This window comes from Hermetia illucens, chromosome 2, assembly GCF_905115235.1.
Source record: "Hermetia illucens chromosome 2, iHerIll2.2.curated.20191125, whole genome shotgun sequence".
NCBI lineage: Eukaryota > Metazoa > Arthropoda > Insecta > Diptera > Stratiomyidae > Hermetia > Hermetia illucens.
In genome coordinates this window covers 66,099,577-66,113,307 of record NC_051850.1, presented here as the reverse complement: position 1 = coordinate 66,113,307, position 13,731 = coordinate 66,099,577, and positions in this window count along the sequence as shown.

Here is a 13,731-nt window from a genome sequence, read left to right as displayed (position 1 = left end):
ACTGCGAAGTTTCCACAATGGACGATACTGCCATCTGCATCTCGGATATGTTATTATGGTCGGAAATGCATTTTACCGATTTAGAGAATTTGAATGCAAACTACGGAAAATTTACAATTACAGTTGAACCTGTTTAAGTTGAAATTCCCGAATTATTCCCTAACTTGAACTTTTCGGCCTTTCATGAGCGTTCCCTTGGCCGTGTTATATAAGATTCAATCTCCAAGTGGAATTCCTCTTAGTCAAATTAGTGCAAATCACGAGCCTTTCTATATTCATGTATGTAAGTGTAATTTCACAAAATAACGTACCGCATAGAAATTTCAATGAAAAAATAGTGTTCCTCGCAGATTAGAACGCCGGGCGGAATTGGGGCATACGACGTAAGAAATTTATGTATGAAGCGTCTATTTAGAGGGATTTAATGTAGAATACCTACCTATACGACCTCCATTTACATTTTTTCGCATTTAAAAACTTCAGCTCTTTCTACAAACTTCTATTGTTAAATTATAAATTCACCTTAGCACTTTATCTCCCTTATGGGCAGATAAGGGCAAATAATAACAATAATAATAGCTCGCGCAACATTTCAATTGAATCAGGGCCTTGAAGTGTGTTAAAGCATTTCATTCAAGACCGTAACGGTACACTAGGAGGCAATATGGTCAGCATTGCGCTCGCCCGAGATTATTACCCTGATTCACAACTGAGTCGATTGGTATCCGACGTCAAATCACGATACAAAACTCCCTGCCACCAGTGAGATTTGAACCGCGACCTTCCGTACGACAGTGTTGTGCTGTAACCACTCAGCTATCCGGATCTCAAAAACTATCCAACCAAGAAATCTGAAAAAAATCATGACTCTCTATATGGTGCCTAGGCTCCGCAATACCCTCCACACCGATATCTGTTCAAATAAAGTTAATAATAGTGTATTATTATCATTTTTAATAATTGACTGTAAAGGCTCAGCAATGTAGGTTTTAACATGGAGCATAATCCTGTCATGTTTGGTGGAAATCGCATTTTTACTAACAAAGTTATAATAGGTCAAAGTTACCGTTTTGGTGTAAATTCAAGGCTATAAATGTCAGTATTACACGAAAGTGAATATTCTCACAAAATATGCAATTTCAGTCTGGGACGCAGCCAGATGCTTTACGAGCTGTGGTGTTATTATTATTCTGTTAAGGGAAAGTCGCACCGCGTCCTTAAGGAACTATTGTGCCCCTTTTACTAGTTATAGTGTACCTATTGATCATAGTATCTCCAGCAAGTCTATAACCGTCAGCAACTTTAGTATGTTCCCTACTTCCAGATCTTTCAACTTTGCATCTGGTATTAAGTGTTCTCCCCTCCCCCTCGGACACCACCTTGTCGTGGTGGGGGAGCCTGTAGTAGATTACTACTACACTAAGGGTGTCCAAAAATATGAATATGGAAACGATGGATATAAACTCTCTAAGTGGTAAGAAGTCACAGACTTCGAATCCACCCGTGACCATGAGCAATCATGTCGCGGCCGAGGCGCGGATTTTGGAGGCCTCACCACATTCATATTTGCCTATAGAGCAATCTGTAGAAGGCATGCTTTCTGACTCAGTGGAAAGTTTGCATTTAGTGCCTACGGCGAAGTTAGTCAGAAAGGAAAGTACGGAAACTCTCAAATTGGGAGAAACTGGAAATCCGACTACGGCCGGCCCGTCCGCGGTACTACAGCCCAAATCTACCCGCAAGCGGAAGAGGAAGGCCCGGCAGAAGGGAACTTCGGCCACTAAGGAGGGGGGACTACAGGCTGAATTCTGCGTGTTAGAACCTTCTCCGCCATCCTTACTGGGAAGAGCGGAAGAACGGGAAGCTGGTGACGTGGACGCTACTGGTTCAATGCCAGTATGTGGGAATGGATCCAAGCGGTCCGAACACCGTGAACCTGGAAAGGCCCTAAGCCGACGGCAGAAGAGAGCACTGCGAAGGAAGATGAAGCACCTTGGGAATGAGGACATGGACGTGGCTGTACCACTAGGCGCGGTAACGCCCAGAGAAATCGGATGCAAGGAAGCGGAACCTCCGGCGGAAGGTGGGGATGGACTGGAAACCCCGGTAAGATCCACACTGGACGCACCAGACTCTTCAGTCAGCGGTAATGCGCGCAAGAAGCGTAAGACCAACACATCTGCTGTGGCCGACGCTTTATTGTGCTCCGCACCACATCCACGCGTCTCGCGGGGATTAGGACCGGTGTGCCGGGAGGTGATCAAATCAGCGAGAGAGATCTCAATGAAGCTGGTCCCTCCCACAGGAATGCGAACACGAAGGCGGGAAGGAAGAGGACGTATGCGCAAGCTCCGGCCTCTGTTGTGACTGCTGCCGTGGGAGTTTGCTCCAAGGATGGCAAAATGTCGGAGGGACAATTTACCATCCTCCAGGAATGCCTGTGGAAGAAAATGATGGAGCCTGGAACGAAGTCACGATTTAACGATCAAGGTTTTCGTGATGGGTTTCTCCATTTGGAGTGCGCTGACGAGGCTGCCTTAAAGTGGCTCCAGCAGGTTATTCCAACTTTGAGTTCCGGCGGTTGGCCCAAGTTCACTATTGTGAACACTGAGCTACGCAGGACAGAACATGTCGGATGTTGGCTACCGGGCCCTCGAAGGAAGGCAGAGGACAACATCCGCTTGCTGGGTGAACAGAACCCGGGCATGGACTTTGGGCACTAGAGGGTAAAGTTCATGAATGCCAGGAAGGACTAATCTACAAACGTGGAGGGCTTCAACTTGGTATTCGAACTGGACCAACAGAGTCTGTATGTGCTCAAGGGAAGTCACCATATGGTGCTCCACTTTTTCCTATATAGACTGAAATTCAGTCATATCAGGAGACTGTAGGGCAGCATCTCCATTTTGAGAGCGAAGAACAGTGATGGTTTTCGACTCACACAACATAGAGCAAATTGATCACCTTCGGTGCGCTCTCCCACAATGGAGATGTGCGCGGAGGATAGTGCATACAGAGGCGGAACCTCCGCATGGGAGCTCGCACTGGGGAAGGGACTACAGAGTGAATCCCACCTGCTAGTAACTTCTCCTACACATTCCAAGGAACAGGCGGAAGGAAGGGAAGCCAGAGACGTGAACGAAACTGACTTGATACCAGTTCGAGTGATCGAATCTATGCAACCCGGATACTGCAAACCAAGTAAGGTGCTAAGTAGAAAACAGACGAATGCTCTGCGGGATCAGATGAGATCTTTCGTGGATGAGAACATGGGAATTGCGCTACTCCCAAGTACGGCTTTTCTCAGAGAAATCAATCACGAGGGGATCGAGTCTCTGGCGGTACGGTGTGGGGGAAACCCCGTCATACGCGGACTGCCGCATACGCTTCTAACTGTTTTCCATAAGACAATAGACTAAGTTTATGTCGAAAAACATAAAGATTGGTCAAATCAACCTGCAGCATGCCAAAGCTCCCTCCTACCTGTTGGCAGCGAGAATGACAAAGCTACAGGATAGCCCCTATATCTTTCTGGTGCAAGAACCGTGGGTTCGATTTAACAGAACCTGTGGTATTGGATCAGTAAAGGGGGCTAGGATCTTCTACGACGAAAGATCCATAAGACCGAGAGCTTGCGTCCTGATGTCAAGACGGTTAGAGGCAACTATGCTGAGACAATATTGTTCCCAGGACTTAGCTACGGTCATCATACAATACCAGATAAATGGCGAGAGGAAAAACATCATAGTTGCCTCCGCTTAGAGTGTTATGAAAAGGCTTGTCCTATTTCCCGAGGCCAAAGCGGCAAAACAGTTCCTTGGTGGAACCGAGAATTGCAAAAACTGAGGAAATCAACCAGGCGACTTCTAAATCGTGCTTGCAAAAGTAACAAGAACGAAGACTGGTTAAATTTCAGGAACTCACAACGTGAATATAAGAGGCTCGTGAGGTGCTCGAAACGAGACTCCTTTAGAGCGTACTGTGAGGAACTGGAAGGCGAAAGGGAGACTTCAAGGCTGTGCAGAGTCCTCAAAAGGGATGAGTCGGCCAAGTTGGATTCTCTTAGAAAACCCGACGGTACTTTCACGAGCTCCAGACTGGACTCAGTACAGACCCTCCTGGAAGTACACCACCCGGAGGAACGGGTGAGAGAAGTGGTAGGGGGAGAATTAACGGTTCTTGCAACCCCTTCAACACGCAAGTGCTGCAAGGGGAATTGGAGCACTGCGAAAACGGTTGTTACCCATGAAAAGGTGAGAGCTGCCATACTGTCCTTTGAACATTTCAAAGCACCTGGCATGGATCGCATCTATGCAGCAATGCTAAAGGAGGGTATGGAGCACTTAGAGGGACCTCTAAGAAATATTTTTCGAGGATGTCTTGCTCTGGGCTACATGCCTTCTTCTTAGCAACAGGTTAAGGTAGCTTTCATACCGAAACCTGGGAAAGATGACTATTCTAATCCAAAGAACTTCAGACAGATCAGCTTGACTTCATTCTTGCTGAAAGGTTTGGAGAGACTGGTGGAGCGTCACATTCGTGGAAGGGCACTTAGGTCACACCTACTTAGTGAAAACCAACATGCTTACCAACGTGTAAAGTTCTGTGAGTCTACTCTTCATTCTTTGGTCACAAAGATAGAGGGTGCAACTTTGAATGGTGAGTACGCGATGGGGGTGTTCGTGAACATTGAAGGGGCTTTTGACTGGGCGACTTTTCAAAAACTTTGTGATGCCACCAGAGCGCATGGTGTTGATGATGCTTTAATTAAGTGGATCCATGCTATGCTAACGCAAAGATTGCTGCGCGCTGAAGTAGGGGTCGATCGCTACCTGACTACGGAGGCAACGAAGGGCTGCCCCCAAGGAGGTGTGCTTTCGCCGCTTCTGTGGAGTATGCTGATCGACTCACTGCTATGCGAACTGCAAAATTTGCCAATACACGCTCAAGCTTATGCTGATGACGTGGCTGTGCTTGCTGTTGATCGGGATCTTGGAACGGTGTGTAGGAATATACAGCGTGCCGTTGATTTGATAGACAGCTGGTGCCTTAGACATGGTTTGTCAGTTAATCCAAATAAAACCGCAATGGTTTTATTCACAAAAAGGAGAAAACTGGATGGACTTTCCCTCCCTGAGATGAGGGGTACTACCCTTCAACTCTCCGAAGAAGTGAAATACCTGGGGGTTACTCTAGATAAAAAACTTCTTTGGAACAAACATGTAGAGGTAAAGATGAAACGAGCTCTCACAGCTTATGGGCTGCGCAGACGGACCTTTGCCTCGACATGGGGACTCAAGCCTCATGTGGTAATGTGGATATAAGTTGCCATCATTAGGCCGATGTTCGTATATGCATCCGTAGTGTGGTGGGTTAAGGTGAGACAAAAAGGTTTTCACCGTAAACTAGCTGCACTGCAAAGAACTGTTTGTCTGGGTATCACTGGTGCCATGAGCACGACATCCGGCGCAGCTCTGAATGCACTACTCAATTTGCAGCCCTTGGATATATTTATTCAAAGCACTGCAATGAGAGCAGCTCATAGGCTAATTCGATTAGATCTATGGGAAAACAACGGATGTGGGGGGCACAGAGCATTGGAAGAGTTACTGGAAGGACTGAATCCAGTTCTTACAATGCCTTCCGATTCTCGTGTCCCCATACATCTGTTTGGTAGAAGATATGTAGTTACCCTGAAGCGTAGAGAGGACTGGGAAGACCCAGAGGAATGCGTGGAGGGATATACGGAAGTCTTCTACACCGATGGCTCAAAAACAGAAGAGGGTTCTGGAGCCGGAGTCTACTTCCCGAATAAAAACGAGAAGTGGGCTTTTCCTTTGGGAAAATATGCAACGGTTTTTCAAGCCGAAGTTTATGCGATCCTAAGGGTGGCAAACTGGGTGATTGACGAGCGGTTCAAGGGCAGGCGCATCGCAATCTGCAGTGACAGTCAAACTGCACTGACGGCATTGAGCAGTCCTTTGATCACCTCGAAAATCGTTCAGGATTGCAGAAACCGTTTGAACTCTATGTCTAGATCCAATACGGTGGAACTACTCTGGGTACCTGGTCACTGTGGCATAGAGCGAAATGAAATCTCGGACGCTTTAGCGAAAGAGGGGTCAATCTCCCCTATGCCGGGACTGGAGCCAGCAATTGGGGTATCAGTAGCATTGGCTAAATCTGTTTTCAAAAACTGGCAACAAGTTTCCCATAATGACAGGTGACAGAGCCTAAATGCTGCTCGACACACCAAACTTTTCCTGCCAGAACCCAACATACGTACCGCAAAGTTTATCCTGTCGAAAAGCAGGAGGACTTGCAGGTGTATTGTGGGCATTCTGACAGGCCATAATTCACTAGCTGGGCATATGTTCAGAATAGGAATTACCGAAGATGATACGTGTCCTTCCTGTAATGAGGAAGCGGAATCCATGGAGCATTTCCTATGTGAATGCCCCGCCTATGGACGCATCAGGCATCAGATCTTTGGTGCCGATGTTCTCCAATTGCGACGGGTAGCATCACATCCACTAACGGAAATCCTGCGATACGTTAACGAATTCGGAATATTCCGTTAGACGGGGAACGCGAGTACAATGGGCCAACACGGCCTGAGTGCTCAGAAGCTGTAGCTTCTCCCCACCATACACACACACACACACAAGTGTTCTCCCAGATGCCTCGACCTACTTTGACTTGACCAGTGAGAACTCCCGCTATGATTCGGAGGTTCTTTTTGGTACGCTTTAAGCAATCCTTTGTGCGCATGGGTTTGTATCCCCCAATAGTACCCTGGACTGCTCCATCTCTGGTAGGCCCGCCAAATATAGTTCCCTCAACCGTTCCTCCTCATTTCTCAGAGTCATAGCCATGAAACCATTTCCGATTCCACAGAAAGGTTCTGGCTCGTGTAAAGGCGTCCCTGCTCTCTTCTTGGCTAGTTCCAATCCAGCATGAGCTGGAACCCAAAGTATCCAGACCTTGTTGGACGAGCCGAGTGTATTCAGTATCTCAAGGCATTCCACACCAGTTTAGAGTTCACCTGGTGGGACCTGCTTGGTTATCGGTGAGAATAGCTATGTTCTCCCCCTGTAGTTCCTTTGGAGATTAAAGAAGACACATCTGTCTATGGCGTATATTTCCGCTTGGAACATGCAAGTGTACCTGCCCATTGGCTCAAAGTACATTTACCTTAGACCAATGACACCGGCACCCGCTCCCTCTGCTGTGAGGGATACGTCAGTGTACCAAGTAATCAGTTGCTGGTTTAAGCCGTATGTTGCAGTCACGCTTTCCCAGTTTGCCTCGTTACTCCAACGTGTTTCAAACTTCTTATCGAAATGAAACCTCGTTGTCATGTTATTCCTTGGTATCAGTAATTCGGGATACCGCCTAGAAAGAATATCAATTTTCCTTCGGTTTAGAAAGCAGAATATTGCCCTCCTTGCTTGCATCTGTATGTGCAGATGGAGAGGGGCTAATCCCAGAAAGACCACCAGGCATGCCATTGGACATGTCCTCGTTGCCCTAGTGATACACACGCAAGCTAGTCGTTGGAGCTTATGTAATTCCCTGGCTTGCATGCTGAGTTCGGTTCTTTCTGCCAAGATTACCGCTCCATAGGTAATCATTGGCCTTAGTATTGCAGTATATATCCAAAGTAGTATCTTCGGGCTGCAACTCAATTTTTCCCTGCTATGGACCTACGAGTCATCAGAGCCCTCGTGGCTTTCCGACAAGTGTTTGTGACATGTGTCTTCCAGAGTAATTTTGGGTCTAGCGTAATTCCTAAATATTTTACCTCTGTCTTTCGTTTCACCTCCATATCATGTAATCTTATGGCTCTCAGGTGATCAAGCGTACGCCTCCTAGTGAATGGTACTATGGGGGTTTTGGCTGCACCTTCCTGCACCAGACACTAGTAGCCCTTAGTCCAGTTTGGATTCTATCACATAGGGTATCTTCATGCCTACCCTACCTACCTACCCTACAGATTAAAATAATGTCGTCCGCGTAACTCTGGACTTGTATTCCAGTATTTGTTAGCACGTCCAGGAGTTCGCTCACTACCATATTCCACATCAGCGGCGATAGTACCCTGCCCTGTGGACAGCCTTGAGTAGTGTTCATGACAATAGAATTTGTACCTCTCGGTACTTCTATTTGTCTGCTTTGTGTTGTCGAATGCTCCTTCGATATCCTTAAACGCACACAGTGCTGTTTCTTTTGTTTCTATGGCATCACGTACTACCTCTGTCAGCTGATACAGAGCAGTTTCTGTTGACCGTCCAGACCGGTAAGCGTGTTGACAGTGATGTAGGGGATTACGCTTTAGAACGTTAGACAACTATATGTCTATGAACTTCTCCACCGTTTTGATTACGAAGGATGTTAGGAAAATTAGTCTGAAAGATTTAGGGTGAAAAGGATCCTTTCGACCCGCTTTCAGAATAAAGACCACTTTTGCCCGTCTCCATGCCCTTGGTATGTATCCCAGTACTATGCTCCCCCTTACCACCATCAGAAGAGACTCTAAGAAAATTCCTTGGGCTCTCTAGATTAGAGCTGGGAAAATGCCATCTACTCCGGGAGATTTCAGTAGTTTAAAAGTTCCGACTCCCCAAACAGTGGTAATAAGGCTCATTGTTGAACGAACTAACGATCCAGTTGCAGTTCTTTTGTCTGCACCTGGGTCTTGTCGTTGATTTACTATTTTCGAGAGAGCTTCGATAAATTTTGCCACGCCGATTTTAATAATCACTGGCTGTGAAATCTCCCAGTACCTTCCAGTGTTTTAACGGTGACACTAAGAACTCTGCAGCAAAAGTAACGTTACGGATAATGCTCTCACATCCAGAGCGTTGGAATGTGGGAATATTACAAGTATTTAGGACAGTAAGTCCTGTCCAGGCGGCCACCTCCGAAATCGGTGTGCCTCGAGAATCTGGTTGAGGCATGCCCCATTCATGGGCGTTAAAGTCTCCTCCGACTGGAATTTTTCCTCCCGTAAAGCTTCTAAATTCGTTCGATGTGAAGTAAACGCTGAAAAACATCACTACCGCACAACGAACCCAAACGAATCCCGCATTCGCAAGTTAACCGTGTCTTTCACTCAGATGGCAGCAGTAACAGATATATCGGCACACCACGATGGTGAGCTCTATCTCGCTACTGTTCGCTGAGAAGCAACAAGTCAACTGTCCTTTCTTGCACTATTTACCCCATCAGGTCATGAGGAGTTGCACTCCTATGCATATTTGCTTGCAGTATATAAATCATGGTGCTTGATTTTCGCGTTCTGTAACACTTCCTTGAAGGCCTGTAACGCCCAGAGCCGAGGACATGAGCCATATCTTCTTTTTGCAGACTACGATCCTTGGAAAGGACACATCACTTTGCCGACTCACAAGTGTTCGCTTTATGCCCGGGTGTGCCGCACTTGTAAGATAAATTGCTTCTCAACCCTTTGCAAGCCTGTTATACGTCTGTATACCCAGCACTTAAAGCAACGGGCTGGAACTCCCGTGTGTCTTATTCTGCAAATAATCTACCCGATCTTTATTTCCTCGCAACGAAGCTGGCTCGTTCTCTTCTCAGCGACCGTGACAATGGCCAATTTCTGCCCCCTAGAGTTAACAGATGCTACTCCCACCTAAAGATTGCCCACATATGGGGATTACCCTTTTTATCACCTGCTCCATGTCTTCTGTTTTTGTGAGACAATACAGATCCCTTTCAAGGGCGCACATGGGTTCTAGGCTGGAAACCACTACCTTCGTGCCTAGAATGCACTGGACTGTCTCGCAGAACGTACTCTCCTTTTCGGTCTTTGACTCAAGCTCTACATGTATATCGCAAGTTTGAGTCCGCCGGATAGGTTTAACATCTACCCCAGCGTTGTCTGGTTTGGTGTTGTTATAAACTTCTCGAAGAACTTCCGCGAAAAATTCTTCGTCCGGCTAATGAAAATGGCCTTTGACCGTAGTTTGCCCCTTCTCTTTTAAAGTTTTGTGTGAAAGAAAACCTTATTAGAATCGAGTCTCTTTCACACAGTGTGGCCATGTGGTAACAAACGAAAGGGCTCAATTAGTACTTTTCGAAACTGGTCTCATATTTGATATCAGGGAGTCACGGCTCAACATATGACCCTCGAAAATGTAACAGGTCTCGTTCTAAGAACCTATAATAATAATAATAATCGTTGGCGCAACAATCCAATTGGATCAGGGCCTTGAAGTGTGTTAGAGCACTTTATTGAAAACCGTAACGGTGCACTATAGGATTATAGTACCCTATAGGAGGCAATGTGGTCAGCATTGCGCTCGAGCGAGATTATTACCCTGATTTGACTTAGGTACTCATTCACAGCTGAGTTGACTGGTATCCGACGTCAAATCACGGTACAAATCCCACTGCCACCAGTGAGATTTGAACCGCGATCTTCTGTACGATAGCTTTGTGCTCTAACTACTCAGCTATCCGGACATTCTTAGAAGCTATCCAACCGAAAAATTTAAAAAAAAATCACAGTGGTGTATCTGTACGAAATCTAGGCGTCAAAATATATCCCGTTCCGATATCTGCATAAATAAAATTAACAAGAGTATATTACCATATATTAGAAATTTAGCCAGAAACCCCCCCTTAAGTTCATCCCAGAAGTACACCCGCATAAGTGACAACATAAGGCATAACTTTGGGAAGTTTGAAGGAAATCCAACTATTATTAACAAAGTTATAGTTATATTATCATCATCATCAATGCCGCAAAAGCCGGTATCCGGTCTAGGCCTGCCTTAATAAGGAACTCCAGTCATCCCGGTTTTGCGTCGAGGTGCACCAAATCGACATCCCTAAAAGCTCTCTGGCCTACGCCATCGCTCCATCTCAGGCAGGGTCTGACTCGTCTTCTTTTTCTATCATAGATATTGCCCTTACACACTTTCCGGGCTGGATGATCCTCATCCATACGGATTAATTGACCCGCCCACGCTAACCTATTGAGCCGGATTTTATTCACAACCTGACGGTCATGGTATCGCTCCTAGATTTCGTCGTTATATAGGCTACGGAATCGTCCATCCTCATGTAGGGGGCCAAAAATTCTCCGGAGGATTCTTCTCTCGAACGCGACCAAGAGTTCGCAATTCTTCTTGCTAAGAACCCAAGTCTCCGAGGAATACATGAGGACTGGCAAGATCATTGACTTGTACCGTAAGAGCTTTGACCCTATGGTGAGACGTTTCGAGCGGAACAGTTTTTGTAAGCTGAAATAGGCTCTGTTGGCTGACAACAACCATGTGCGTTATTGGTTGGGATATTCGACACTAATTTTCAACGATCTCAAAGTTGTAGTCTCCTATCTTCATTGTTTTCGTTTGACCAGTGCGATTCGATGTTGTTCGTTCTTTTGGTTTTGGCGCTGACGTTGCCACCAAATACTTCGTCTTGCCTTCATTAATGTGCCGCCCAAGACCTCGCGCCGCCTGCTCAATCTGGATGAAGGTAGACTGTACATCTCGGGTTGTTCTTCTCATGATGTCAATATCGTGAGCGCAGGTCAATAGTTGAGTGGACTTGAAGAGGATGGTGCCTCTCGCATTTACATCAGCATTTAGAATCACTTTCTCCAGGGCCAGTTTGAAGAGGACGCATGATCTCCTTGTCGTAGACCTTTGTTGATGTCGAATGGTCTTGAGAGTGATCCTGCTGCTTTTATTTGGCCTCGCACATTGGCCAGGGTCGGCCTAGTCAGTCTTATCAGTTTCGTCGGGATACCGAATTCTCTCATGGCCGTGTACAGTTTTACTCTGGCTATGCTGTCATAGGCGGCTTTAAAGTCGATGAAGAGATGGTGCAACTGATATCTATATTCTAATAGTTTTTCCATCGTTTGACGCAGAGAGAAAATCTAATTTGTTGCTGATTTGCCTGGAGTGAAGCCTCTTTGGACCAACGATGTTCTGGCCGTGTGGGGCTATCCGGCCTAGTAAGATAGCGGAGAATATCTTGCCACAACAAAATGAGCTCATATGAATGGTGGGTCGCAGGGATAAATTTCTTTTTAATTTTTTAATCATTTATATATTAACATCAATTACTCCAGACAGCCATATGTATGCTTTGTGGTAATGCCTAATTCAGATAGATATATTTGTACATTAAATAAGCTTTATATATACATATGTATACTTTTATGGGCGGAGTAAATCGCAAATAGGTGCATCATCAATTCATATACATTTATATAGAATACATTGTTCGTTAATAGACAATGTTTCATTGTTTAGCGTGAGCATAATATCTACGTCTGTAGTATGTACGTATTTCTTGTAGTTTGAAAAAAATATGAAGGAATATTTTGCGTTTTTCGCCATATACGAATGGAAAAATGTGCCTAGAAAGTTTCTCACATAGGATGAACACAAAATCTTTATACCCGAAACGCCAGCTTCCGGTATTCCCACTTGTTTTGACGCTGATGTCGTAGTCGATTTCGACTTTGCTACAGTGGATCCACTGCTGTCGCTATTCAACTTAAGTTTTTGTTGCTGAATTTTTTTCTGTTTTCGGCGCTGCTTGGTCCGCTTGGTTACTACCTTGTGGAATTCTTTGTGTTGCATCCTCATCGGCAGATCTTCGCTGACATGACGGAATTTGCCACGTTTCTCGTGGCCACTTTTCCGGACTCGAACTCGATGGCGTCTGTCCTTTGTTGTTAGCAGGACTCATAGCCTCTACGGTGTCACTCCCTTGGGAGTCGCCTTCACTATTGGGAGAGTGAGCCCTTCTACTTTTTCAGTAGGTGACCGTTGTCACTTGGCGCTACTTGCGCCTGGAAGCCGTTTTCACGAGATATCACTCTCGTGTACTAAGCTGTCACAGCTGTCAGTTCATGTGCAACCTATTCCGATTGGTTTGCCAAATCTTAAATTAATGCCATGCCAGTTTCTCCGGATCCGTTTATATGTATTAATTATATTTTTTATATGTATATAGAGTATGTGTATTTTGGAGTTTAGCAAAATGGGAAGGGATATTTTGCATTCTTAGCTACGTACGAATGAAAAATCGTGCATAGAGAGTTCCTCACATAAGATGAAGACAAAACCTTTATAACCAAAGCGATCAGCTTCCGGTATCCCGACTCATTTATATCTGCTCTAGGTGAACTATAATATTTCACTTTTTCTCATTTTTTTAACGACATAATTATTTAATAGAATCTTTCTAAATAGAAGCTATCAATAAGTTTTCAAATCTTACAGCGAAAATTCAGCTGTATTCTTAGCCAGTGCTACAGGATACATTATTCACAAAGTAAAATTATTTGCTGTTGTTTTGTTTGTCTTTATTCACATTCTAGAATGTTCATTTCTGTCAATCGACTGACGCTTGGCTGTTGTAGCAGTCTCCTGGCTGAGGCGTTAGGATGGGAATTTAACCATCCTTTGTACTTCGTCACTTGGAATAAGATGCTCTCTCTCACTATCGCAATTTGAAGGTCCCTGTGGATGTTAGGTCAGGTGAGCGAGCATAACACAAAACTTGGTTTCTAGATTTTTCATATTTTTGCAGAAAAGTTCTCAACCAATGAGCGCGGAAATGGTATAGTTCGTTTTAGTGGTAAGGTTTGATGAAAACCCCCGGATGAAAGCAAGATTGAACAACGACGTCAGCTTCGTGGAGATATACCATTTTCATGGAAGCTATTAAAAGCTTGCGGAT